Below are 24977 nucleotides of genomic sequence, written 5' to 3' on the forward strand. Positions count from 1 at the left end.
AGTCCTTTGTCAGATGTATAGATTGTGAAGATTTTCTCCCAAACTGTAGTTATCTGTTAACTCTGATGATTATTTCTTTTCTTTTGCAGGAGCATTTTAGTTTAATTAAGTTCCATATATTTATCTTTATTTTTGTTACATTTGCTTTTGTGTTTTTGATCATGAAGGCTTTGCTTAAGCCAAAGGCTAGAAGGGTTTTTCCAATGTTATCTTCCAGAATGTTTATGATTTGGGGTCTTAGATTGAAGTCTTTGATCCATTTTGAGTTGATTTTTGTATAAAGTAAGAGATAAGGATCCAGTTTCATTCTCCTACATGTGGCTTGTCAATTATCCCAGCATCATTTGTTGAATAGGGTGTCCTTTCCACACTTTATGTTTTTGTTTGCTTTGTTGAAGATAAGTTGACTGTAAGCATTTGTGTTTATTTCTGGGTTCTCTATTCTGTTTTATTGGCATATGTGCCTATTTTTATACCAGAACCATGCTGTTTTGGTGACTATGGCCTTATAGTATAGTTTGAAATCAGGTAATGTAATGCCTCCAGATTACTCTTTTGGCTTAGTCTTGTTTTTGGCTATGCAAGCTCTTTTTGGGTTCCATATGAATGCTACGTATTTTTTTCCTAGTTCTGTGAAGAATGATGGTGGTATTTTGATATAAATTTTAATGGTAGTATTTTGATGGTGGTATTTGATAGACACTGAATTTGTAGATTACTTTTGGCAATACAGTCATTTTCACAATATTGATTCTATCCACCCATGAGGAGGCCCACTTTCACTACTTCTATTCAACACAGTACCAGAAGTCCTAGCCAGATCAATCGAACAAGAGAAATAAATCAAAGGCATCCAAATTGGTAAAGAGGAAATCAAACTGTTACTGTTTGCTGATGATATGATCATATACCTAGAAAACCCTAAAGATTCATCCACAAAGCTCCTAGAACTTATGAATTCAGCAAAGTTTCAAAATAGAAAATTAATGTACATAAATTAGTAGCTCTGCTATATACCAACAGTGACCAAGCTGGGAATCAAATCAAGAACTCAACCCCTTTTACAATAGCTGCAAAAAATAATAATGAAATACTTAGGAATATACCTAAGCAAAGAGGTGAAAGATTTCTACAAGGAAAACTCCAAAATACTGCTGAAAGGAATCATAGATGACACAAATGAAAACACATCCCATGCTCATGGATAGCAACACTCTTTTTTGGTTTTCATTTGCTTGATAGATCTTTCTCCATCCATTTACTTTGAGCCTTTGGGTATCCTTGCATCTGAAATAGGTCTCTTCAAACAGCATTCAGTTGGGTCTTGCTTCTTTATCCAGCTTCCACTCTGTGTCTTTTAAGTGGTGCATTTAGCCAATATACATTCAAGGTTAATCTTGATATGTGAAGATTTGATCATGTGATGGTGCTATTAGCTGGTTGTTATATAGACTTGATTATATAGTTGCTTTATAGTGTCGGTGAGCTATGTACTAGGCCACTGGAGCTGGCAGGTATTAATCTTTTGTTTGTATGTTTAGCAATTCCTTAAGGATCTCTTGTAAAGCAGGTCTGGTGGTAACAAATTTCCTTAGCATTTTCTGGTATGAAAGGATTTTATTTATCTTTCACTTATAAAGCTTAGGTTGACCAGATATGAAATTCTTGGTTGGAATTTCTTTTCTTTAATGATGCTGAATATAAGCTTCCAATATCTTCTGCCTTTTAGGGGTTTTTATCAAAACTCCACTGTTACCCTGATGGGGTTCCCTTTGTATGTGATCTGCCCCTTTTCTCTAGCTGCCTTTCAGATTTTTTCTTTCACACTGACTTTGTAGAATCTGATGACTGTGTGTTTTGGGGATGGTTATATTGTATTGCATCTTGAAAAGGTTCCCTGAATTTCCTGAATTTGTATTCAGCCTCTCTAGAGAGACTGAGAAAATTTTCATGGACAGTATCCTCGAATATGGTTTCCAAGTTGCTCGCTGTCTCTCCATGTCTTTCAGGAATACCAATGAGTCGCAGCTGTGGTCTCTTTACATAATTCCATATTTCTCGGAGGTTTTGTTGCATTAAAATTTTTTTTTCTTTATTTTTATCTGCCTATGTTGATTAGAAGAAGAAGCAGTCTTCTAGCTCTGAGATTTTTCCTCAGATTGGTCTATTCTATTATTAATGATTCCAATTGCATTACAAAATTTCTTTTTTTTTTTTTTTTTGCATTCTGAAATTCCTGTTGTGAATTTTTCACTTCCAGACATTCAGTTTGGCTCTTTATTAAAATGGCTACATCATCTTTCAACTATTGTACTGTTTTACTATTTTACTGTTTTCCTTGGATTGGGTTTCAACCTTCTTTTATATCTTGATGAGCTTCCTTGCCATCCAGATTCTGAATTCTGTGTTTGTCATTTAATCTATTTCAATCTGGTTAAGAACCATTGCCGGGGAGATAGTGCCGTCATTTGGAGGTAAAAAGACACTCTGGCTTTGACAGTTGCCAGAGTTCTTGCACTGGTTGTTTCTCATCTGTGTGGGCCAATGTTCCTTTAATTTTTGAAGTGGCTGTCTTTTGTATGGGACATTTTTCTTTTATATTCTTTGATGCCCTTGAGCGTTTCACTGTGGAATAAATTGGCTTTAGCTTATTTTCTTTGTTTCTGGATACTTTCAGGCAGCCAAGGCTCAGCCCAGCACTCCTGAGCTACATGCTCTAACCCTGGGGAGTTGTAACCAGGACTCTGTCTTTGTCCTCTGGCCGCTCAAGGTGAAGCACCTGCTGCGCTACAGGGGTTGAGGCATTCCCAGGCTATTGGCAACTACACTCTAATGGGGGCTGCTGGTAATAGTGCTCCAGTGAGGTGGTGGGGGGCCCTTGTGCACATGCACACCAGCAGGGTGGCAGGGAGTCCATATGTGCATGTGCACCAGCAAGGTGATGGGGGGAGGCTATGGGCAAGTGCACACTGGCAGGAAAGGCTGTTGGTGAGTATGCACTGGCAGGGGTCCATCTGCAAAAATATTGCAGTGCTTAGGCAAGAGCTGCCAGTGAAAGAGCTATGGCAGTGGCTGCTGGCAAGCTGAGGCTGTGCTGCAAGCAGGTGTAATTAGGCATTAACCCTGGGAGAGGCTGGCAGATAGGGGGTTCTCAGATCAGACTGGCCCCCTCCCATGGGCAAGACACTCCTGTTCTATCCAGTTCTGGCAACCAATATAAGCTAGAGCCTTGGGGCATGGGCACCCATGGCTGTGCTCAAAGCCTCTGGGCTCAATGCAGGCTGGAGTTCTGTCGTTGCCAACTCCCCAGCCAGTTCTTGCCAGATCAGATGTTCTTGGGGGCTGTGGAATCTCCTGCAGCTTGGATCCTGGAGGTCGAAGATGAGAGTAAGCCACTCCACTTTTGTTTCATTTATTGCTTCTCTAGGAGCCACTCAGGGCCAGGAACAAGTCTTCATGTTCGGCAACCACATGCAGTGTTGGTAGCTTCCTCCCCTTTCAGCTTGGGGTCTGTATCCTCCCTCTGTTCACTCTCAATGCCTTCTTTCCAAAGATCTGTTTGGAGTGCACCAATCTATTTCATGGCCCAGTCTCTCTCAGTGGAAAAAGCTCTTCTTAGCTCCATCTAGTCAGCCATCTTGGCTCTCCATCTTACAATTATTTTCTTCCAGCACATTGAACATATTATTTCCTTGTTTTCTATTGGCTTTCAAAGTTTCTGCTACAAAGTCAGTCATCTAATTATTGTTCCTTTTAAGTAGGCTGATTATTTTTTCTGGCTATTAAATCATTAAGACAACAAATAGCACTGTAGTTTATTGCAGATTTAGAATTATTTCTACAATTATATCACAATCATTCACTTGAATTGTGGTCTACTTTATTATTATTAATAATAACACTAGTAACAAACATTTACCATGTGCCTGACAGTCTGGCAAAAAAACACCCTACCTTATTTATCAGGTTCAGTTCTCACAGCAATCCTTTGAAGCAGGCACTCTTAGTCTCTCTATTATCAAATGAGGAAAGACCATGAGGCTTAGGAGGGTAAGATACCTTCCCAGATCACACAACTAGTAAGAAAGAGGGTAGGAGAGTAAAGAATGGAGTGACAGGGAGTAGCACAACCATGATCAGCTCATGAAGGCAGAGTATGTGTTATGTAAATAAAAATTATCTAACATCTGAGGGGAAGAAGAGGCCGCATTTTGTACGTCAGCTTAGCTAAGCTGGAGGTATCTGCAGGTACATTCAAGTTTGCCTTGCTATTTCTTACTCAGTATCCCACTCTCTTTTTGCCAGGCTGCAGGTCCTGGTGATAAACAGTGAACCCCAATCCCACACTCCCACCCTTGTAGACGCAGCGGCAACAGCCTTGAAGAGACTTATCCCAACTCATCTTCCCTTTGTTTGTCTCACCTCCAAAGGGGGACAAGCCTGGCTTTCCAGATTATCTGCAAGCTTCTAACCTCCCATCCAGGCTCAAGCTTGCTGGTGACTTCTCAAATCCTCCACATCTCATTTCTCAACCTTATTTCTCTGTACTTCTCACAATTGTGTAAGGTCTAACTCCTCTCATAAATTCCTTCTGTAATACTTGCAATAATTCCATTTCTCTGATTGAAACCTGACTGAACTCAGAAAGGATGTAGCTTTTAAAAATACTGCTCAAGAGTGTTTCAAAAACTTACTTGTGAGTGCTAGTTGAAATGCAGATTCTGGAGCTCTTGCCTTAAATATTCTGGTTGCTAACCAAATCCCATTTTTATTTTCAGGGGCTCTAGGCACTATTATATTCAATAGACTCTTTCATCCATAAAATATTAAATATTATATTTTATGACTGTATTGATATAAAGACAAATATAATTGAGGATGGATTATATTTGTTCTTCAGATTTCAAAAGAAATTATTGCATTTTTTTAGATCCCTAAAAGTAGCATGAACCCTAGGCACCATACCTACTGTGGCTAATGAAGAACTTGGCCCTGTTACTAGGTTTGGATTGGGGTTCAGGAATATGCATTCTAGCAACCTCCCTTGGCAATTGTTCTCATTAGGCAAGTGTGAGCAGCACTGCTATAGGACATAGGTGTTTCGGGACCTCAGGAAGTCTCTGTGATCACATTCTAAAAGAGAAACAATGAAAAACAACCTTTACATTTGTGAGGAGCACAACTGCTGGGGAACACTTTTTAAAAGGTATAATAACAACAACATATAATGTCAACAAAAACAAAACCTAGCAGCCAAAAATTTTTCATCTCAACTTTGCTCATTATTCATTTGGTTTTTCAGGTTTTGTTTTTTCCCATGCATGAGTCTTACTGTGGAATCATAATAGCATTCTTGCAAAGGAAATAGTTTCATGCCAAATATGTCTTGTGAGCCCCTGAGAATTAAGGCCCAAAGGCAAAGGAACTTACAATAAACGAGGTCCATTCATAAAGCAGAATCGTTCAGTCTGTTGTGCTTATAAAGCCCCAGCATATAATTGATTGGCTCTCATTTGTTTCCTGTCTCTGAATTAAATTTTAATCTCCTTTCTAGAGGAAAATAAATTGCATAATATATGTCAGGACTTAGGACAGTGTTTTAATCAATGTGGATGCCTCAAAGAAATAAAGATAAAAATCAAGGCTGTAAGTAAATTTTATTTAGTCTTTAAAAATAAATACAAAATGTTAAGCAAAGACAAGTATCCAGAATTGGAATGCATGTTGCTATTTTTGCGGTGGGGGTGAGGGGTAGATAAAACTACATTCTCTTAAGCAACTAATATGTGTATGTCTCTTATACACATATTAGTTTCTTATAATATATCAAGAAACAAGATAACCAAGAAACGAGATCATTTCTTGATTATATTTTCTTTGTATTTTATTCCAAATAACACCCCATATGTTACCACAAAAGTACAGGTCCCTCAACAATGACTGTGCACAATGAAAGAAGAAAAACTTGAGATATGCTGTTAAAATATATTTTTAGTTATTCAAGGGGATTGGGAAATGTAATAAACCTATTTATGATGAGGCAAATTTTGCAGACCTTTGTTGAAATAAACTTTTCAAAATATCTCAAAGTTTTAGTCTGATAAAAATCTTTAAGCTCTACAGAAGTGGTAAAAGACAGTGCAGAGATTGATTGCTTTGTTTTTAATTCTGCTGAGATTTCAGTTCTTCTGTTTCTTCTCACTACATGCTCCTAGGGCATGAGTCCAGGACTGGAAAAGAACACAGGGTTACTACTTTCTCCCCAGGCTCATTCTCAGTTAGAATGTACATTTAAAAAATAATTCTGTCATTGCCTTTCCTAGGGAAAACAGGAACTAAGCAAGAAAGCTTTAAAGGAGTAAGCACAACATGAAATATCTGTACCAACATCAGTCTGAGGCATGATGTTGTCCCACTGTCCCAATATACAGAGAGAATGCTAACAGGCTGCAAACAGGACGGGATAATACTTTCAAAGATATTCCAGTTGCTTCAACTTTGCTAATTTGTGAATTCTCAGAAAAAATATTTCAAAGCATACTATAAATAATATTTTCTACATGCTATTCTCACAATGCATCTCATCGTTAAGGTCCAATATGTCCATTCATTTGCTTCTAGTGACAAAAGTCCCGCATATTGTGTGGTCTCTTCTTATGATCCCTACACCTATATTATTCCTCCAGCATTCTCAGATCCGATGTATTTCTCTGCCAGAACATGCTTAAACTTGTTTTTTGCCTACTGGGCACTGGAAGCTAAAAGGGCTGCTTCACTTTTATTTATCCAGCCACCACCTTGGTGAATGCTAATATATCACTTTTGCACTATATTGGATAATGCAGCTGAGCCAAATCCCAAAGTTCTCTTGGAAACATACAGGTAATCTCATGCTAGATGAAGAGGACTTTTCATATACGTTGATATTTTCATAGCACCCTTAAACTTCAAGGGGATTGATCAGGGAACAGTGAGAAGTAGGAATTTTAACATTACCACCTGACCTTCAGTCACTACTATTTCTTTCTTCTTCATATACCACACAAGGGGCAGAAGGATTTCTCCCTTTCTCATTGGCAGAGATTTCATTTATGACAAATTCTTAATTGTGTTCATCTCATTTTATAGTAACTTTGATAGTTAAATTTTGTCAGGCCTGTGTCTGATACAAATAAGTATTAAAAATTATAAAATGTAAATCTGTAATGACTTAATATTACCAAAATATGATTAACGAGAACTGTATATTTCTATTATCTGGGTCTATTTGCCTATATACCATTTGTCCATCCTTTTTTTCCATTCATCTATTTATCTATAAATCTGATCTACCTAAATGTACACATATGAAGTAACAAAACTTGAAAGGATATAATTTAACATATCTGAAAATTAATAAACTACCATAAATTCCATATGGAAATAAACAATAATGCAAATATATTTATAATTATCCAGTATGGTCATTCAAAAATATTTATTAGTCACCTACTTTGATGGTTAATTTCATGTGTCAAATAGGTTAGGCCGTGGAACCCAGGTATTTGGTCAAATACTAGTATAGCTATTGCCGTGAAAGTATTTTTTAGATGAGATTTATCTTAATGCACTCTGTGCTGCTATAAAAGAATGCATGAGGCTGAGTAATTTACAATGAACAAAAATTTATTTCCCACAGTTCTGGAGGAGGGAAGTACAAGATCAAAAAGCAAGCATCTGACAAGGGGCTTCATGCTACATCATCTCATGGATGAAGGCAGAAAGGCAAAAGAGTGAAAGAGAGATGGAAAACAGAATGAAACTCATCCTTTTATAGGGAACTCACTTGCACAATAACGAACCCACTCCTGTCATAATGGCATTAATCCATTAATGAGGGCAGAGCCCTCATAGCCTAATCACCTCTCATTAGGCCACACATCCTAACACTGTTGCACTGGAGATTAAGATTCCAACAAATGCTTTTGAGGGACACATCCAAACCATAGGAGATTCATATTTAAATCAGTACACTTTGAATGAGGCCAATTACCTTCCATAATGCAGGTGGGCCACATCTAATCAGTTGAAAGCTTTGCAAGGAAAAAGACAAATGTTCCCCAAGAAAGAGCACATTCTGCCTGCAGATGGCCTTTAGACTCAAGCTGCAATATCAACTCATCCATGGATCTTCCTTCAAATCTCTCTCTCTCTCTCTCTCTCTATATATATATATATATATATATATACACACACACACACACACACAGACACACATACATGCAGACACACACACATACATATACACATATATGTATGCTTGTATACATATACACGTCATATATGTATTAATTCATATATAATCCATAGATGCAGTAATACATATATCATATATACATGTGTGGATTTTACATATATGTATATATATACATGTATGTATCCATACATAATCCATATATATCCCTATATTCATACATATATATATATATCATATATAATCCATATATGGATTAATGCCATATGTATATGTATACGTGTGTGTGTATGTATACACACACATATGTAATCACATACATGTATACCCCTCCACACATACACACCCTATTTGTTCTGTTTCTCTGGAGAACCCTGAGTAATACATACATCATTTGTCTGGCATCCTGTTAGTATGTGGGCTGCACAGATGAACAAGACACTGTTCTTGTCTTCATGAAGATAAGTGTTTGCCTCAGAAGGTTAACTTCAGATAGGTTCTATTCAATAAACAGCTTTGGATATGATTCGTCTCAGTGTCCCTACCCAAATCTCACCTCAAATTGTAATCCCCACATTTTGAGAAAGGGACCTGGTGGTAGGTGATTGGATCATGGGGACGGTTCCCCCATGCTATTCTCATGATAGTGAGTTATCTTGAGATCTGATGTTTTTAAAAATGGAAGTTTCCCTGTGCTCTCTCTCTCTCTCCTGCTGCCATGTAAGACCTGCCTTGCTTCTCCTTCACCTTCTGCCATGATTCTAAGTTTCGTGATGCCTCCCCAGCCATGCAGAACTGTGAGTCAACTAAACCACTTTCCTTTATAAGTTACCCAGTCTCAGGTAGTATATTTATAGCAGTGTGAAAATGGACTAATACACCTTTAATAATTTGCAAATAGTTTACAACTCAAGGTAGGTTTCTGTATGATCAAATGTTATCATAGGTTTGCTATGCCATTTAAGAATGGGGTGATTAGAAATAATCAAAAGTGACCAGGAATGGTAATTCATGCCTGTAATCCCAGCATTTTGGAAGGCTGGGACAGGTGGCTTGCTTGAGCTTAGGAGTTCGAGAACAGCCTGGGCAACATGGTGGAAACCCATCTCTGCAACAAAGACAAATAATTAGCTGGATATGGTGGCATGCACTTATAGTCCCAGTAACCCAGGAGGCTGGAGTGGGAGGATCATCAGAACCCAGGAGGTTGAGGCTACCTTGAGCTGTAATAGCACCACTGCACTTCAGCCTACACAACAGACTAAAATGCCATCTCAAAAATAGTAATAATAAAATAAAGAAAGAAATAATAAAAGGTAATCACTATCTCTTTCTCTGTTACTACAAATGTCAACATAGAAGAGTCTGAAGTCAGATAAAGTGATACCTCCAGCTTTGTTCTTTTGCTTAAGATTGCTTTGACTTATTTGGGCTGTTTTTGGTCCCATATAAATTGTAAAAGATTTTTTTTTCAATGTTGTGAAAAATGTCATTGGTAATAAGATAAGAATTTTATTGAATCTGTAGATCACTTTGGCCTCTATGGTCATTTTAACTATGTTGATTCTTGTAATGCATTACCATGGGATGTTTTCCCATTTATTTGTATCATCTATCTATGATTTCTTTAATCAGTGTTTTACAGTTCTCCTTGTAGAGCTCTTTTATCCCCTTGGATAAATGCATTTCTAGGTATTTGATTTTGCTGGGGCTTATTGTAATTGAAATTGAGTTCTTGATTTGGCTCTCAGCTTGAAGGTTATTGTTGTACAGAAATGCTAGTGATTTTTGTACATTGATTTTGTATCCTGAAACTTTACTGAAGTCATTTATCAAGTCTAGGAGTCTTTTGAAGGAATCTTTAGGGTTCTCTAGATTTAAGATCATTTTGCCAGCAAACAGAGATAATTTGACTTCCACTTTTCCAATTTGCATGCTTTTTATTTCCTTCTCTTGCCGTATTGCTCTGGCTAAGAGTTCCAGTACTATGTTCAATAAGAGTGGTGACAGTGGACATCCTTGTCTTGTTCCAGTTCTTAGGGGGAATACTTTCAACTCTCCTCCATCCAATATGATGTTGACTGTTAGCTTGTCATATATGGCTTTTATTATTTTGAGGCATGTTCTTTTATACCTAGTGTGTTGAGCATTTTTATCTTAAAGGGATGTTAGATTTTATAAAATGCTTTTTCTGCATTTATTGAAATGACCTATGGTTTTTTTATTTTTAATTTTGTTTATATGGTGACTCATATTTATTGATTTGCATATGTTGAACTACCCTTATATCCTTGGGATAACAATCCCTTGATCACGATGTATTATCTTTTTCTTATATGTTGGATTCAGTTTGCTAGTATTTTGTTAAAAATTTTTGCATCTGTGTTTATCTGGGATATTAGCCTATAGTTTTCTTTTTTTATTGTTGTGTCCTTGCCTGATTTTGATATCAGATTGATATTGCTTTCATAGAATGAGTTAGGGAGAAATCCCTCCTCTTTGATTTTTTGAAATAGTTTTAGTAAGATTGGTGCCAGCTCTTTTTTGTGTGTTTGGTAAAATTTGACCATGAATCTGTCTGGTTGTGGGCATTTTTTGTTATTGTTGTTGGGAGATGTCTTATTACTGGCTCTATGGGGCTATGATAAGCAAAACAGCATGGTACTTGTACAAAAATAGACACATAGATAAATAAAACAGAATAGAGAACCCAGAAATAAAGCCACATACTTACAATCAACTGATCTTTACTGAAGTCAATGAAAATATAGAATGGGGAAAGAACATTCTATTCAATGAATGGTGCTGGGAAAATGGGATAGTCATATGCAGAATGAGCTTGACCCCTACCACTCACCATATACAAAAATTAACTCAGATGGAGTGGAGACTTAAATGTAAGATCTGTAACTATAAAAATCCTAGAAGAAAACCTAGGAAAAATTATCTGGACGTTGGCCTAGGTAAATAATCATGACTAAAATCCCCAAAGCATATGCAACAAAAAACGAAAATTGACAAATGGGACTTAATTAAACTAAAAAGCTTCGACATAGCAAAATAAATAATCAACAGAGTATATAGACAATCCACAGAATGGGAGAAAATATTTGCAAACTATGCATCCATATTCAGAATCTATAAATAACTTAAAAAACTCCACAAGACAAAAACACCCCATTAAAAGGTAGGAAAGGACATGAACAGACAATTCTTAAAAGAAGACATACAAGCAGCCAATAAACTATGAAAAAATGCTCATCCTCACTAATTTTCAGAGAAATGCAAATTTTTTTCAGAGAAATGCAAGTTTAAACAACAAGATACTATCCCACACCAGTCAGAATGGTTATTATTAAAAAGTCAAAAAACAACAAATATTAGCAAGGATGCAGAGAAAAGGGAATGCTTATTCACTGTTTGTGGAAATGTAATGTACAACCTCTATGGAAAGCAGTATGTAAATTTCTTAAAGAACTAAAAATATAACTACCATTCAACTCAGCAATCCTGGGTATCTATCCATAGAAAAAAAATGTTATATCAAAAAATCACCTGCACTAATATGTGTATCACAGCACTATTCACAATAGCAAAGTCATGTAATCAACCTAAGAGTTCATCAACAGATTACTGGATAGAGAAAATGTGGTATGCATACACTATGGAATATTACACAGTCATGAAAAGAATAAATCATGTCTTTCTCAGCTACATGGATGGAGCGGGAGGCCATTATTCCAAGTGAAATAATTCAAGATATAGACAAATATCACATGTTCTCACTTATGGGGGGAGCTAAACAGTGGGTACACATGGACATACCAAAGAAAATAATAGACACTAGGGATGCTAAAAATGGGGAGGGAGGGAGAGAATAAGGGTTGAAAAATTTCCTATTGGGTACAGTGTTCACTATTCAGGTGATGGGTACACTAGAAGCCCAAACCTGACCATCCTGCAGTATACCCATGGAACATACCTGCACATGTACTCCCTGAATCTATAAACATTAAAAAATTCTGAAAGTTAGCATAAAAGACAAGAGTCTGAAGGGTCATTACAACTCAGAGTTTGAGGGTAACTTAATATAGTAAAACTAAACTTCAATAGAGTCTCACAGTTCCTAGAACAATCACCCTTATGTTTTCGTATTTAACCCTATAAACAAATGACATAGATGATAAAGTGTATATTATTCTAAAAGTCGAGAAAAACAAGCTCAAGAATTTTATATAACTTACCCGAAAGTAAAGAGTAGCATATCTGAAAAGTTTTACTGTTCCTAGTCTAGTACAATTTTTTCCGTTATGTTACTTAAACCAATATGACATATAATTTAATTTCTTAAAATGGGATATAACACATGGTTAATTGGGACATTGTAAAACTACCCAAGGTACTTTTTCTATAAATGAGAATGTATAAAAATATTTACATACATGCTTGTTCATTAAAGATTAAAATAATGGGAACCTAAAGCAATTATTGCTCCATAGTAAGGAATTAATTGAAGAATTTATTGTGTACTCATACAAGATAATTTTAAGTATACCTTAAGTGATTTATAGGTATGTATATAAACATGTAAATATTCATATGAAATCTTGTATCATTCATTTGTTCAATAATTGCGTACCTACCATGTGTTGAGCATGATACATTGGTAACAAAACAGACAATGACCCCAGGCCTTGTATACATTCTTATAGGAAGTGACAGATACTAAGTAATAAACATAATAAATAAGCCTATTATATGGATACTAGAGACGTGAGAGGAAAAAGAGATGAAGTAGAGCCAGATAAGAAGGATCAGTGATGCTGAGTGAGAAGAGGAGAGCAGGCTGCTGTATTAAGGGGAATCACCAGAAGGATGCTTGAGCAAAGACTTGAGATGAATGAAGAGTGAGCCATGCTGACACATTAGGGAAGACCACACCGGTGGAGGGAGCAATGAGTGCAAAGGCCCAGGGCAGCTGGGTGTATGGTATATTCAAGGGACAGCAAATATGCTGGTGTCAGGAGACCAGAGTGGTGAGGGAGAGAGTAGTAAAGGAGGAGTCAGAGACGAAGAAGGCATTCATCATACAATGTCCCTTTGAACACTGTAAGAACTTTGGCTTTTATTCTCAGCAAAATGCTGAGCTGTTTGTAGGTTTTAAAGAGAGTAGGAACAGGACCCATCTTATGTTTTAAGAAAAGTTATCATTCCAGGTGCTATATTAAGAAGATTATTTAAGGGAAAAGGGGGAAAAGTGGAGAAACCAGTTAGAAGGCCACTGCAGTCATCCAGTAAGAAGCGGGATGGGAGTAAAAGCAGTGAAGGTGATGAGTGGTAACATTCTTCATATATTTTTAGTGTAACATCAATAGGATTTCCTAATGAATTCAGTGTGGGGAGTACAAGAAGTAGAGGAGTCCAGGATGATCCAAGCTTTTAGCTTGAGAAAGTAGAATTTTGGCATTTCTGACAACTGAGATAGAGAAGTCTTTGGATGGAGCAAGATTAGGGGTGTAAGTGGGAGGTCAGGTTGCTCAGTTTGAGAAATGCTGAATTCAAAAGGGCTCTTATCCATTCAGTAGAATGTCCAGTGGATAGCTGGAGAAAAGATAATAGAGCGTGATTCTATTTTTATTTTTTCCCACATTGGGACATTTTTAATAATCTAAACTGACATTCTAAATTTCATCAATAAGTTCTAAAAAAAATCTTAGATTCTAAATAACACCATAAATCATGAAAATTTATAGCAATCAGCGTTTTATAGAAATTAAAACAATGTCCATGAATATTGAAAAGTTATTTCACTGAAATATACTAAAAAATATTCTGTGGAGAGTTTGTAAAACACTACTTAGAAATAATGATTGATAAATTTTGGTTATATATGGTGTTGAAGGTAAACAACTCATAAAATATTATTTCAAACATTGCTTTATAAATTAAGCTAGTTATTTAATATCTCTAAAATTAAGAAATAGTTTCAGACTTTACTTGTTCAAAAGGATTATGAAGAGACTTATATTCAATAATAATAAGTAGGCACATCACAAGTAACATTCTACAAGAGACGCTAAAGAGTAGACTGCAACAAAAAACTGGGTGACCTACATTACACTGCTTTGGCAATTACAACCTCCAAACACTAAAAGGAAAGAAAAAAGTATCATGGAACATTTTTAAAGACAATTTTAACACATTTTAGCCATTCACTAGGTTCTTACATCAGACTGAAAACCAAAAGTTCACATCTATCTAAGATTGCAGGGCTAAGATTACTATTCTGAAAGCTTTTCAAACGCTTTAGAAGCCTCTCTAAGGTCAACTCAAGCAAGACATTTACACCTATCAGTGCTTTGGCATCATCAACCTGTCTTTTAGCTGTATGGCCATAAACATTTAAAATTCCAAATCCTGCACTTTTGGAAGATGTTCTGGAAATGAGAGTGTGATTTAATTTTAAATGCTGTGTCCTCAAAGAACACTTCTAAACCTTAATAAAGATGGGATATAGACATCATCATTCATGGCAGGACACAGTGATCTTATCTACAGGCAATGAGCTGTCTCTATAGAAATGCTAGACCTCTGTGAACACACAAGAATCAAAGCTGGTCCTAGCAACGGTGCAGAGGCTAAATATATCTCAGCAAACATACAAGCTCACGGGCCTTAAATGACCTGTTAGCCACACAGACATTTATTGCAGATTCTGATTGCACAGGGTGTGGCCAGTTAATACCAGCTGCACTGGCTTCAGTAAAGGTACAGGTCATTAGCCAGCACAGGCAGCCTCAGGGCACATATGCTCAGTTTGATTTTAATTTTTAACTATGCCTAGTATACCTACTGAAGGGAGAGGAGATCACCAGCATATGCTGATGGTAGGTCTCAGGCCCTAATAAGCTACTGCAACAGACGTAAGGAATCAGAAAAAGCAATGAAAAAATGAAAAATAAATAAATAAATAAATAAAAGGGCGAGGCTTTATAGCCCTGTAATACATTAATAGTTAGATCAGTGTTTCCTGTTTCAAAAGCATTCGTGAGGCCCTAAGCTCACAAATTTTAGGACACCACCTGGTTAGCCAGCATGTGCTGCCCAAATTATTATCATGCATCCAGAGCTAAGAAGGGAATTGTGGAGAGGCTGACCTTGAATTCAAGAGCTTGTCCACAGACCTGTGTATCATCCCTACCACCTGGTCTTCTTTTGGCTCTGCATTGGCTAATAACATACGAGAAAGAAAGATTCTTTCCTTAGGAGGCAGGCTATTTTTAAGCCTAAGCATTTTCATGAGGCAATAGAAATAGTTCCTCAGACTCAGAACTGAAAAGGAAGTATGCACGCTCTGTCACTAGATGGAGCCCACACTCAATGCAGTTTTTGGGGTGTCAAAACATATGACTCAAAAAACAACAGAATGAAGATGCTTTCAATAATGCTGGATGTGAAACAAAGGCACTTAGAATAAAGCTGGCAATTGGTGATGCTTTCATTACAAATTTCTAGTGACACTCTCATTGCAGAAATTCTGACAGGCTCTATGGATAAACATAGTTGGAAGTCATTTAGAATGAACCATGGAACTTCAGCCTTGAAGTTGGATTAATGTTTTAATCTTGTTCAGAGGCTTCTGGGAGAGTTGTCCTAGGGGCTAATCTCACTTGTCTATTATTGGTCCCAGGTGGATAACCAGATGAGCATTGGTTGATGGGGTGGAGAGACCTCAATAAAGTGACAAATGAGCAGGAGGACTGCTGACCTTCTTCACTAAGGGAGGGAGAGTGAAGTCCCTGATTGACTTTAGGTCAGGGGTTGGCAAACTGTTCCTATAAAGGGCTGACCAGAACATACTTTTGACTCTGCAAGCCAGGTGGTCCTTGTCATAACTACTGAACTCTGCCATCGTGCAATATGAAAGCAGCCACAGACAATATGTAAACAAATTAGTGTGGATCTGCCACTGATTTATCGATTGCTGATTACACCATTAGTTCATATTTCTCAATTCTACTGAATTAAGATATTGAATAATAGGTAGTTTGTGGGCGATTGGTGTCTTTTTCTTTCTTTTTTTTTTTTGAGACAGAGTCTCGCTCTGTCACCCCCAGAGTATATTGCAGGGCTGCAATCTTGGCTCACTGCAACCTCCACCTCCTGGGTTCAAGCAATTCTCCTGCCTCAGCCTCCTACATAGCTGGGATTACAGGCATCCACCACCACAGCTGGCTAATTTTTGTAATTTTAGTAGAGATGGGGTTTCACCATGTTGGCCAGGCCGGTGTCATACTCTTGACCTCAAGTGATCCACCTGCCTCAGCCTCCCAAAGTGCTGGGGTTACAGGCGTGAGACACCACACCGGCCAACTGGTGTCTTTTCTTACACTTTACTTGGAACAGTTGGAGTCAGTAATGTGATCACCAAGTCCCATCTGCAGACAAATAAGAAATCAATGAAGGAGTTTGTTTCAGTCTTCTTCAAGTAACCCATGTATCTGGGGAATGTGACTCTATTGCTGGTTCTAGGTGGATTTGATTAGGCCTTACCTGTAATTCCTTACTCCATTAACAGTGACTGGTTCAGAGAATTTGGCTTAAGCCAGTGAACATTTGTAACTTGTGATGGCAACTGTGACTAGTTAGGGATGGGTACAGTTACCTGAGTTGACTCAAATCTTTTAGGAAGATTGGAGTAGATGTTTTCCCTTCTTCCATGGATATAAACAAGAAAGCATGTTGCCATGTAATTAATGCTGACATCTATCTTCTGACCAGGGGTGAGCAAACCTGAGGACAAAGCTGTCATGCTGAAGGCCAGGGGCTGAAAGGGAGAGTGAGACGTTCCCAGAGCTTTGACTTTTGCATGAGAGTATCGACCTTACCTCTGGATCTCTTGATTTGTGAGAAAATACATTTGTTTATTGTGTGCTATTTCTGTAGATTGTATTTAATAGTTGAATTGTTGATTTTTATTACACAAGCAAGAAATAATTAACATAGAAAAATATAGATAAACAAAAAGAAGGTATACCCACACTCAAGGAATAACCAAGGTTAGCATAGTATAATGTCATTCTTGCTGTGTTGCTGTGTATATACATGCATACATCTATATGCACTTTCCGCTAAAAAAGGCTTATATTTTTTTATTTTTTAATTTTTAAAATTTTAATTAGTTTAAATTTACAGAAAATTTGTAAAGATAGTATATTTTCATATACTCCATTCCAAGTTAATTACATTAGCAGAGTACAGTTGTCATAATTAATGAACCAATATTGATACATTGTTATTAACTGAAGTTCATACTGTATTCATATCACCTTAGTTTTTTCCTCAGGTCCTTTTTCTGTTCCAGGATCCCATTTCAGACAGATACATTCTATGTAGCTGACATGTCTCTTTAGGCCCCTCTTGGCTGTGATGATGTGTGAGACTTTCCTTGTTTTGAAGATCTTGATGGTTTTAAAGAGTACTGGTTAGGTATTTTGTAGAATGTTACTATATTTGGATTTGACTTATTTTTTTCCTCATACTTAGACTTGGGTTATGGTTTTTTGTTGTTTTTTGTATGTTTTTTTAGACGGAGTCTCGCTCTGTCGCCCAGGCTGGAGTGCAGTGGCGCGATCTCGGCTCACTGCAAGCTCCGCCTCCCGGGACGGAGCTCACACCATTCTCCTGCCTCAGCCTCCTGAGTAGCTGGGACTACAGGCACCCGTCACCACGCCTGGCTAATTTTTTGTATTTTTAGTAGAGACGGGGTTTCACTGTGTTAGCCAGGATGGTCTCGGTCTCCTGACCTCGTGATCCACCTGCCTCAGCCTCCTAAAGTGCTGGGATTACAGGTGTGAGCCACCACACCCGGCCTTGGGTTATGGTTTATGGGAGGAAGACCACAGAGATGAAGAGTCATTTTCTACACATTCTATCAAGGGTACATATTGTCAACATGACCTATTACTGTTGATGTTGACCTTGATCACCCACCACAGTAGTATCTGTCAGTATAAAGTATACACTTCTTTCCCCTTTCCATACTATACTTTTTGAAAGGAAGTCACTGTGTTTGGTCTAGATTTGGGTTGTGAGGAGTTAAGCTTTACCTCCCGGAGAGCAGAATATCAACACAAATTATTTGGAATTATTCTGCATGGGGGAATTTTCTACTTTCCTCATTTAGCGATGTGTAACATATTTAATCAGCACTTTCTTCCACTAAACAATTTACTGTATCTTTCCATGTCATAAATTATAACATTTGTATCATTATTTAATTGGCTGTCTAGTATTACACCATGTGTTTTATAATTTATTTCTTACCAGTCTCTTATTAACATTTAATTAACATTGACACCATGCCTTTTATCTTTCTATTATAAACACTGCAATAAATATCAAGAAACTTGAGAAATTTGGGGGAAAGATTCATGCCACAAATGTAAGCTGACTTTAAAGAATGACAGAAATTATGAAGAAATGGACTATCTCAAAGGTGGAGAAACCCAGATATCTAAGTACCTATCTCTGTGGCTCAGCACTATAGGCCACTTACAAAACAAGTATTGAGGGCCTGGGATAACCTCAGATCTAAAATTCATAACCACAATTCAATGAGACAGTGATGTGCTCTTTTTTTTAGATTCCCACACAAAGACATGCTAGAATGTTTTGTTCACCACAGCAAGACTTAGAGCAGAAGCTCCAGATTAAATTTGGAAGTTGTTTGTAGTTAGTCTTCACTGGAACCCTGAGGATGTCCCATCCTCAAATATAAAAATAAAATAAGTGTTCTTGGCCACCCTTTGTGTACAAGATTGCCAACATTCCAGGCAGGGGTACAGAGCTGTCCATAGAGGATACGTCCCCAGACATCAAGTGAATCTCAATAAGTACATTTAAATAAGTTGAGTGTATAGCATACCTTTCCAATTCAGCTTTCTTCCAGAGCCATCCCTGGGATCAGGTTGAAGATGGTACTTAGTTACCTCCAGTCCCACAGAGAGGGCCACAACTGGGATTGCAGCAATCATTCTGCAGACCTCAGAAGAGTGAGGCAGATTCAGTAATCATGCCTAGATTGACTAAAGCATCAACACTTAAAGAAAACCTGCCATGTGACTTAGTTATCAAGTTTCCTGATATTTATTGCAATGTTTATAATAGGCTTCCCTAAGATTTTGATTGGTGGTTGAGTACACTTTTTTTTTTTTATTAAAGTTCCAGTGAGAGAGACCCACAAGAGTTCCTCAAACTCCAGTCCCAGTGGATTTTGAGGGCCCAGCAATGAAGCTTCTCTGTTGCTCCAGAGGTGTGAGGAAGAATTATGCTTATGCTTATCTAGAATCCAGAATTGGTAAAGAAGAAGATACAGGTGAAGTGTGAAGTAAAGAACAGAGTCGAGCGTCGCGGAGACTTGTGTGGGGAGAGCTCATGGAAGAGGGTGGCACTCTGTTTCCTTAGCCTCATTTTCATTCGTACACAAACACTACCCAGCAAATATTTTATATCTGAAAAACCTTACAATCACAAGTGATAGGCACAAATAACTTAGTTGGGAAGCAAATCTCAAAAGATAAGGGCTTCTCAAATAACTACATCTCATTACATATCCTTATGACATAAAATATTTCTTTATAGCTGCTTTTCCTCTATACTTTTTACTAAATCTATTTTCCTTATTGAAAAGTAAATATGTTAAATAAATCTATTGAATATATTTATTGAAGTAAATCTATTGAATAAATTTACTGAAGTAAATCTATTGAATAAATTTACTGAGGTAAATCTATTGCACAAATTTACTGAAGTAAATTTATTTACTTGTATCACTACAGAAGGCCCAAAGGCATGCACATGAACTAATTCAAGGACATTCCTATTTCTTGAAAACAAAAACAAAGCCCAAAGAAATGGCATGGTATATCTGATTTGATAGGAAGGGATAAAATGTCATTTACTTTTATGGACTAAATTGTTATTGCTCGGCATTTTATACAGTATTGATTCCTTTTAAAGCCACATTGATTTCTTAAACAGCATGAGCAAGACCTAGCCCCTGTAACACAAGTCAAAATTAAATTGTAAATATGGTCCCTCGATCATCACCATGAGATTCAGAATGAAACTACAAATTAACAGGGCAAAGAAATGTGAAGACAATACAATAAAAATCTACAAATGAAATATAAAATAGGTAAGGATAAAAACTACTATATTGTAATGTTATACATTATAGAATCATGACCATATACCATTAATATGGTTAACAGAAAATGGGTTAAAAAATAAAACAGAAGTTAGGAGTTTAAGTTTACAAATTCCTTATTTTACATAGCAAAGAGCCAATAGATATAAATTTGAAAATTTAAATAAAAGGTTATATATTTTTTGTATTTCTTTCATATTTTCTTTCTATTGTTTCTCTTATGTTTAGTGGGATCTAATTTTTAGGAAATATCTTTCAGGTAAAGAAACATTTAAAACTCATGATCCTTTTGATTTTATTTTAAAAATTTTACAAATTTCATGTTATCTTTAATACATTTTAAACTTTAAGATGACATGAAGAATATGACCCCATTTTATGTTTCTCCTTTATTTCTGTTTAGAGATGTGAAAAGCCTTAGATGATGTTTGTAAAATATTGGAAACACATGTTTCTTGATGGTAGCATTTGGGGACTTGGTAATTTCTTTTTTACATTTTTTGGTACTTCTATGTATTTCTTGAATGTCTAGTATTAATATATCTCCCTAATATATAGATGTGCAAATTAGATATAAATAGAAATAATAGATAGAAACATGAACCATACCTTTTGTGTATACACATCCACAGATACGTAAATAGATAAAATCTGGAAAACTAAAGTTAACCCTTTTACCTGAGAGGTGAGGAGTGGTGGTATGAGGGATGATCACTTTTTGATATGCATGTACTATTTGCATTTGTAATGTAATCATATATTGCTTTTGTAATTTTTAATGTATAATTTCTAATAGAGAATAAAAATAAATTAAATTTTAAGAAAGATACTTTTCTCCATCACATGCTTGATTTTATCATATTGGTAAAAGCTCAAAGAAAAGGATGGACTCCTTGGTAAGCTCCCCAACCCAGCTCAGTGTAGACAAAATGTGTACTTTACAGTCTGTTTTACCAGATAGGAGCGTTTCCTGAGAATTGTGTGCTCTATACTCCCATAGAAATGCATGAGAGGTCATTTAGACACAAAATACCCTGTGTAGACCAGGCACTCCCAGATCTAGTTAAAGATAGAATGGAGTAGTAGTTACAAAGTAAGCATACATGCCTTACTGGGCACACATATTTTAAATAAATTTGGAAAAAAACTAGCTAATACATTCCAAAAATATTTTTTCTATGAAAAGGACATTCACAAATTGAATTAAATTATTTTTGAAAGCATATTTTCTTTATGTATCATCAATCCAAATGATAAGAAAAAATTCAGAGAGCCTGATAGGCAAAACTTGAATATAAGCCAAACTTTTTCTTTTCTTTTTTTTTTTTTTTTTTTTTTTTTTTTTTTTTTTTGAGAGGAGTCTCGCTCTGTCGCCCAGGCTGGAGTGCAGTGGCGCGATCTCGGCTCACTGCAAGCTCCGCCTCCCGGGTTCACACCATTCTCCTGCCTCAGCCTCCCCAGTAGCTGGGACTACAGGTGCCCGCCACTACGCCCGGCTAATTTTTTGTATTTTTTCTTTAGTAGAGACGGGGTTTCACCATGTTAGCCAGGATGGTCTCGATCTCCTGACATTGTGATCCGCCCGCCTCGGCCTCCCAAAGTGCTGGGATTACAGGCGTGAGCCACTGTGCCCAGCCTATTCTTTTCTTTTACTGTTTAATGTTCAATAGTTTGAATCATGAATCCTATCTAGAATGAATGAGTTTTAAAGGATATATCACTGTATTTGCAATAACAACTACTGAATTTAAAAAGGTTTACAGGATTAAAAACTTATCTGTGTTTTCAAGCAGTTAGAAAATGGTGCTATTAAAATGGTTCATGTACTATACGTTCATAATTTTTAATTTAAATTTGAGTTTTAAATTTAATTAGCTTTTATTTGCCTTCAAAAAGCAAACATATCAATATATTCTTCCATTTTTTCCAATAGATGTCAGTATCAAAAAAGAAAAGAGCTACTTTAACTATCTTCCGGTACAAAAGGGAGTATTATTTTCTCTTCTTTCCAGTTTCACTTACTCAGAATTGCTATAGCTAGTGTAAGCAGCAGTCTGACAAAGAAGAGTAGTTTTAACACACAATGGTTATGATTTTGGGGGGAAAATTCATGTAATTAATGTAGATAGGGATTATGGTGTTTACAGTGGAAGAAAACAATAAACATCTGAATGTTTTCCAGATAATCCCTATTTATTTTATATACTTATTTATTTTTGGCTCTTTTATTCTCTCTCTCCTATCTGTATAAGGTCTAATCCCACTTCTTTTGTTTATATCTCTCAATGATAATTCAAAAGATGATTTTATGTCCAAAAAAAGGAGGTTACACATTTCACATGGCATTTTAATCTTTAAAACACAACATAATTTTTAAATGATAATAATATTTGTAGTCCCTGTCATCCATTCTATTTTCACTGTGATATAACTTTAATTTACTTTAAATAAAGCACATTATATAGATTAAATATTATTTATCAGGGTTTTCAAATTAATTCATCAACAATAACGGAATACAAGGCTGAAGAAAACTGAAAATTGAGAATTCTGTTAAAAATGGGAAAGGTATTTACTATGAAATTTGTATTACACATCATCAGTATCCATTGAGTTTTACTAAACTTTAATATGTTATATACATCACCGAGCAGATTTATTGCTGATGCATGGAACTTGAGAACCAAGATCACAAGGAAGCAATGATAGCTTCATATACAAAGAGTAGCGATGTAATGGTGTTGGGAGCAATAGTTAACAACATTTATATCATGTCTGCCACTTTTTAAAATTGCTATCATTACACTAGTCTAAATTTACCTTTTCCTATTTTTATACTTCAAGATTTATACTTACTTAATTTATCAAAAGCAAAATGAAAAGCAAACACATACAGTCATTATTTACATTTCCTTTTATGTGATTGCAGCATCAAAAAAGTTTTTTATCCTGTTTCTTCAGGCTTTGTTCCTCTTTTTTCCTCTGCATGATGAAGACCGGAATATAGATGGACTAAGAGAGAAGCCATCTTCAAGTTTCTGATCTACAACTGACTCAGTTTTTCCTTTGAGCACATAAATATACCAAATTTTTAGGATTCAAACTGAGTATTTAAAGAAATGTTTCTTCTTTACAATCAGAAAGGATATTTTATACAATGTATGGGTGCAGACAAGAAGTTTTATTATTCACTTTCTCTTGTATCAAGAGAAACCACAACATGAGAATAGTTTTCCCCCGTTTTATTGAGGTTATTTGACAAATAAAAATTATATATATTCAAATGTACAATGTGATTGGATATACTTACGCATTGTATAATGATTACCAAAATCAAATTAATTAACACATCCTTCACTACACTTAATTTAGTATTAGTTGGGTCAAGGGCACTTAAGCAAATTTGTATTAGTAAATTTCAAGTAAACAATACAGACTTATTAGCTATAGTCAACATGTTGTACATTAGATCCCCAGAGCTTATTTGTCTTAAAACTGAATATTTGTACAATTTGAGAGAGAAGTTTTGGTGTTACTGAAATCATAGGCTTCTGACAGAATTTGCAGGATGCTATACACAACTAAACAGAAGTATAGACAATAGTTTCTGGGACCAAGAGTCAAAAAGACATGGGTTATTATGACTTACCACTGGTTAATCACATGACCAAAACATGTCACTTAATCTTTCACAACTAGATGTCTCATTCTTGCCTAGCAAATAAATGTCTTGTGAAGGTATTTTTTAAAGAATTTCATAAACATAAAAAGGTAATGCAAATCTGATGCTTTTAAAATAAGGGGAGGAAAAAATATGATTTAAAAACATTTTTGTTGGATCTAGATTAATTTTGCAGATGAGAGAATACATCTGCTCCATCCAAATTGTTAGAAATTAAAGGGCATAGCTACATTGCTCTTAATGAGATGAAGTCTTTGCATTTGAAACATACCAAAAAATTTTAAAAATGAAAGAGTTAATATATTAGGTAATGAAAAGAATGAAAAAGATGTTTGTTTGTTTGCACAAACAAACTTCTCTCTGGTCTTTATTTTTCTTTAGATCAGTTGCTTTTATTTTTATCAAAGATACATTGTTTCATTTAAAAGCAGTCTTTCTGCCCATCAACACTTCTGTTCTTCCTGAAGCAAATGTTCTTGCTGTTTTCTGGTTTTAGTTCCAGTGGTTTGTACCTCAATCTCTAATTTTTTTAAAAACACTTTTTCTGGATTCACAAAATGTAGATACTGTCTGCTGATTTCTTCTTCTGATAGGAAAGTAACAGGATCACATTTGTTACCCAGTACACCTCTCTTTTTCCTCTACTTCAGAAGACTTTCTTAAACTTCTGTTTTTTAGCCATTTGTCACAAATAGCATGTCTTAACTCTTACTCGGTAGAATAGAAGATAGTTAATCTTCCATCATTCTCTTCACTTTTTTAATCCCCTTCCACTCCCCTGCTTATCTTCTAAACCTCCAATTTTATAATTCTAAGGTAAATATATATACTCTCCATTCAATAGACACAAT

The 24977-nt window shown here is 36.0% G+C and overlaps 1 pseudogene; it reads right to left on the reverse strand.

The window, feature by feature from the left end:
* Nucleotides 1-19269, reverse strand: part of LOC100586069 — a 190932-nt pseudogene extending 171663 nt beyond the window's left edge.
* Nucleotides 19270-24977: the final 5708 nt, after the last annotated feature.

This window comes from Nomascus leucogenys, chromosome 11 (assembly GCF_006542625.1).
Source record: "Nomascus leucogenys isolate Asia chromosome 11, Asia_NLE_v1, whole genome shotgun sequence".
NCBI lineage: Eukaryota > Metazoa > Chordata > Mammalia > Primates > Hylobatidae > Nomascus > Nomascus leucogenys.